We start from the raw sequence: 6054 nt of genomic DNA on the forward strand, positions 1-6054 counted from the left end.
AGCAGCAATCATAGCAGTAGATACTCTTTGGTGAACAATAGCGAGGGAAACGGAGTCTCCTCGGGGGAGATTGGATCAGAGCACTGATGAAATGAATCTTTATACTCTTCAGATACAATGATTTGAGATGCAGCAAGGTCATGAACCCATTAGAGTTAGAGTTGAGTAAACATTATACTAGGAGTACCGATGCAAAGGACTCGACATAGTCCCTGACCAAGGGACACAAGATTGAACCTGGGATAATATCTGTGTGAAGTATGAAATGTTCTGCTCTAGAGTTTCATACACACACACACACACACACACACACGCACACACACACACATTCATAAAGACTTGCACTCACAGACATATTTCAAATGTGGATTTTTAAAATACATTTTTATGCCCAACCCAGGATATGAACTGAGTGAAATTTTGGCAACTTGCAAAAATGCCTGATAGCTAGAATATACCTAAATATAAAGGCTTAATCCAAGTTCTATGTGAGATTTCCAAATCAATATTTTTTATATTTTTAAATTAATAAGTTTAGAGTATACAGACAGTTAAGAGATAATAGAAAAAAATAATGCTACTATCCAGTTTCAACCAAGCATACAAGGTTGAGCTATTTGAAATTATATCACATAAACAATTATGTGCTCTATGTAGATTACATTAGAATGTATCCATTTTACCATAAAAAATGATTTGTAATCATCATTGTTGAGAATGAGTAATAGCTCATAATACAGATATATAATAATATATTTAATCTTTATCATATTGTTTATATTTCTGTTGTCTTCAGTTCTCCACTGATACAAATAAGCGTACTATGAGTATTGTAGAACATGAATACTATTCATTCATTCAGGAAATTTTTTTTTAATGCTAAGTCTACTATATGATTGGGACATAGTACTGAACAAGGCACCAATATAATGAATAATATATTCTAGTAGTAAAACAAAGAAACAGCAAAATTGTATTTATAGTATTGAGGCAGAAAAACTAAAGGATGCTAAGCGAATGACTAGACTTGGTCCTAAGAGAAGGTGTCACTGAGGTTAAGATGGTTTAGTTTGAAATCTGCAGTATGTGTAGGAGTTATGATGGGCAGAGCAGGAGAAACTGGGGGTGGAATAGCCGCATGTGCAGAGGTCTCGTGTCAAGAAGGGCTAGAGGACGTTCCAGGAACTGAAGATCCAGTATGAGTAGTATATAGAGAGACCAGAATAGTAATTACATTTTTAAGGGAAATTCCAATGGGGAGGAATTTGATCAATCTCTTGCAGAACTGATGGATTTCCCTGCAGAAATAGTGAACCAAAACTTTAATTGAGAAGAAATGACCATCTTATTCCAATCACAAAATCAAGCACGGTTATTATTTTCAATGCTGTTACTTTAATTGCAAAAACATCTCTTTAATTCTCATGTATTTGATTACTAGTGAGGTAAAGCATTTTTAGAGGATTATTAACCAATAGCATATGCTTTGGGAGAATTGTTCATTTGTTTTCTTCTTATCTTTTCATGTCTGATGGTTTTTCTTTACAATGTTGTGACTACTTTATACATTAACACTCTGCCGTATGTGCATTATGATTTTTTTAATTTGCTCTTTAATAAACAACTTTGTGATGTCTGGGGTAATAGGTTTGTAATTAATATGATCTCAAATAGATTTATGTTTTTCTTTATGTTTTCTCCTACTGCTATTTTTGCCAATATTAGCTTAGTTTTATTGATACCTCTTCCTTTATCAATTATCAATAGCTCTACTTTTTACTATAAAATAACACAGTATCATTGCACCTAAAATTAGAAAACACACAAAGGTATGAAGGAGAAATTGATTATGCACATTTGCAATACTTAACTAATCATTGTTAATATGTTTCTACATAGATTTTAAGAAAGATTTCAACATACATAAATAGATAATAGGTAGATAAAAGGTATGTTGCTTAGAAGTCTGTTTTGATTAGATTTATATATAAACTGGGTAGATGAGTTATCTGTGGGTAGCAGGTTTAGAGATAATTCTTATTTCCTTTTAGTCTTCCATAATTTTCTATGCAATAATTTATGTAATCAGAAATATAAAATTAAATAAAAGATGAGATAGGGGAAAAAAATGTGGTTAACTTTCTGTGAGAAACAAGGGGAAGTTTCCTCCCCAGTGTTTGCAAGAACTGTGTAAGTACTAACTCGGGTGTTTGCTGCCTTTGTAGGTCTAATTATATACTTTGTTGCTTGCACTGATTTTGATTACATTGGCTTGGTCCTCATGTATTTTCTGATTCTATTTTGAACTCCATTTCATTAGAATTTTATCTATGAGAGTTCTCTGAGATCAGGTTTACAGTGTACTCTGTCGGAAAGGATTTGAATTTGTTTGCAAAGGCTGACTGGGTTCACTACCAGTCTTAAACTTCTTTAAGCTAAAATTTTCATTTTGTAATTTCTTTTTTTTAATTTCAGCTTATTATGGGGGCACAAAGGTTTGTAATTCCTTAGGCTATACAGAGTACAAATTCTGGTTCCAAATATGTATGCATGCAAGGCATTAGTCATTCTCAGAATGACAGATCTTTACATTCCTCTTTCAGTTCAGTGTTATGGTTATGAGATAAGCACTTCTACTTCTAACCTTTTGCTGGACGTATATTATTTTCTCCTTTCAGGAGTCTGGGCTTATTGATGGTATCAAATCTCACTTCCAGCTTTGGGGAGAACCAAGCCAGGTATCTTATCCTATGTGCCCATGGTCCCTTAAAACTTAAGCACTGGTTTACAAATCCATAAAGACACACAATAGAATACTATACAGGGCAGAGTGGTGGCTTAAGCCTGTAATCCTAGCACTCTGGGAGGCAGAGGCTGGAGGATTACTTGAGCTCAGGAGTTTGAGACCAGCCTGGGCAAAAGCAACAGTCTGTTTCTACCAAAAATAGAAAACAATAGCCAGGCGTGGTAGTTAGTACACACCTATAATTCCAGCTACTTGGGAACCTGAGGCAGGAGGATCACTTCAACCCAGGAGTTTGAGGTTGCTTGGAGCTATGATCATGACACCACAGCACTCTCTACGTGGGGTGAGTGAGTCAGACTCTATCTCAAATAATAATAATACTATTTAGCCATAACAATTAAAAAAAAGAGAATGAAATCCTGTCATTCTCAGCAACATGGATGAAACTGGAGAACATTATGTTAAGTGAAATGAGCCAGGAACAGCAAGTTAAACACCGTGTGTTCTCACTCTTATACAGAAACTAAAAATAGTTGATCTCATAGAAGTAAAAAGTAGAATGGAGGATACTAAAGGCTGGAAAGAGTAGAGTGAAGGCAGAGTTAGGGAGAAATTTGTTAAAGGATACAAAATTATAGCTGGATAGGAGGAATAAGTTCTGGTGTTCTATACCACTGTAGGATGACTATAGTCAACAATAATATTAACACATAGTTTCAAATAGCTAGAAGAAGGATACCGAATGCTCCCAACATAAAGAAATGATAAAAGTTTAAGATGATGGATATACTAATCACCCTGATCTGATTACTAAACATCGTAGGTATGGAAACATCACAATGTACCCCATAAATATGTACAATTATTATGCATCAACATAGGAAAACAGTTCATTGTTTGGCACGAGTGATGCTATCTTGAATCAAAATCACCATAATGACCAATGTTTGACTCCTACATATCAAGGTGTTCTGCAGCAAGCTCTTCTTTTTTTAATTGGAAACTCTTTATTTACTCTGTATTAACTTGGTCTTCATTTAGACAAAAGCAATATAAAGAAGCAATTCATCCCATCATTCTCTCCTGATTTCATTCTTTCTTTTTTTTTTTTTTTTGTTTTTAATGTTTCCTTGTTTATGGTATTGTCTGGTGGATTTTTGGTGAAAATTTTTTTTTATTTCTGCATATTGTGGGGGTACAAAAGTTTAGGTTATGTATATTGCTCATGCCCCCCCCCCCATTCCACTGAGTCAGAGCTTCAAGAGTGTCCATTCCCCAGAGGGTGCACATCGCACTCATTATGTAGGTACACACCCATCCCCTCCCCCGCCCAACATCTGCCCAACACCCAATTGGTGTTATTCCCAAATGTGCACTTAGGTGATGATCAAGGAAACCAATATGATGGTTAAGTACATGTAGTGCTTATTTTTCCATTCCTGGGATACTTCACTTAGTAAAATGGGTTCCAACTCTATCAAGGAGAACATCAGTCAGTGGGCTGAGTTGGGAGCTGCTTGGCTAGTAATCACACATGAGCCCTGGCCCCTAGTTCTTTGTGCTGAAAACTGGGCTGTATTTGAAGGCCTAATTATGTGGCTAGCCCAATGGGAGCAAGAAAAGTGAATGATTATGCACAAACTCGTATGAGGCATGAATATGTGGTAAGACATATGGGAGAAGCTGCAACACCCTGCAGCTGATTTAACTGTATTTCTTGTGGCCACACACAAAAAAGACTCCAAAAAGGCTGTCCATACAATGGAGGGGTGGAGTGCAGGAGAACAGCCTGTTGCATGGCAAGAGTGATGCCACATTGAAGCACAGCTGCCATGATGACTGATCCTGCATACCAAGGAGTTCTGCAGCAAGGTCTTAACACAACGCCCATAGCATAAATAGCCCCCCATAAAGACGCTTATCTAACCTCTGTAGTGTTCGAGAGTTTCACAGGAAAGTCTGAGATGTGACCAGCTCTACCTCTTTTCCCTAAAAGCTCACTATGTAAAACATATTTTCCATAGGGTGGGTGTGGAGATCCACTGCCTGGCAGCCACACTGAGGAATGGCTTCTGTTCCTAAGTCCCTGTTAAATATTTCTCTCTGAGAAACTGGATTTGTCAGTTTCTTTCTTTGGCCTTTTATCTTCCTCAGCCTTTGGAAAAGGGTTTGCGTATACCTGCTCACCACAGAACAGTCAGTTAAAAAAATTAAAAAATTAAAAACACTGCAGCACTGGTCTAAAGGAGATTGTTAATGCTCCAGGGACTAACTCTAATGTTCAGCACTATTTTCTCTCCCAGGATTTGCACTTTTCCACCATTTTGGACAACTGAAAATTTTTTCTTTTTTTTCCTTTCCTGCCAGCTGAGCCATGCACTTAAAATATTTCTGATGGCTTACTTTTCATGGTATTTATGTGTTCTGGACTGAAGGATTCCTCTAGACATCTGGTTTGCCATTCTTGAATGCAAAAGTTGGTTGTTCTTTCGCTAATTTCTTTTCAATCTGTTTTTTTTGGGTTTGTTTTTTTTTTTTTTAGTAAATGTATTTACTGTATTTCGCGTGGCCACACATAAAAAAGACTCAAAAAAAGCTGTCCATACAATGGAGTTTAGAAAAACATTATATGTTTTCTGGTTAGATATCAACTTACATATATTCTGCAAATGTCAGCAAGTGGTTCTTATACTTCCATTCAACTCAAAGAATTTCAAAATACCTTTTATAATTTCCTTTTAATGCGAGGGTCATTTAACGAAATAATTTTCTAGCTATACAAGATTTTTAAAGGTAATTTTTTTCTATTGCCATTTAATTTTATTGAAGTTGGATCAGACAACACGTTTGTATGATTTTTGGCCTAGGGTAAGATTTATTTGGCCTAATATAAAATCTGTTTTTGTAAATTGTCTATGTTTTCTTGAAAGGAGTTTTATGGTATTAAAATTAAATTTATATACATTAAATAAACCATATTAATGATACTACTTCTCTGTATACTTGTTTAATATATGTCAATGTGAAACAGTTAAATTAGTAAATATATTCATAATTATTGATTTATTTGTTTCTGCCTATAATTCTTCATGTCTGCATTTAACTTGAAGCAATGTTAATAATTTCATTTTTATCCACGGTCATTACTTTCAATGGTTGTTTTTACTGATAATAAAAACTCTGTTGTCACTCATGGAAGTTTTTGCTGTAGATTTTATTTTGCCTTTGGTAAAATTCCTTAATTTTCTTCATTTGCTTTCTATTTTATTTTATTTTTTTAATTTATATATGATATTTGTACATATATT

The sequence above is a fragment of the Lemur catta genome, chromosome 6 (genome assembly GCF_020740605.2).
Source record: "Lemur catta isolate mLemCat1 chromosome 6, mLemCat1.pri, whole genome shotgun sequence".
Lineage (NCBI taxonomy): Eukaryota > Metazoa > Chordata > Mammalia > Primates > Lemuridae > Lemur > Lemur catta.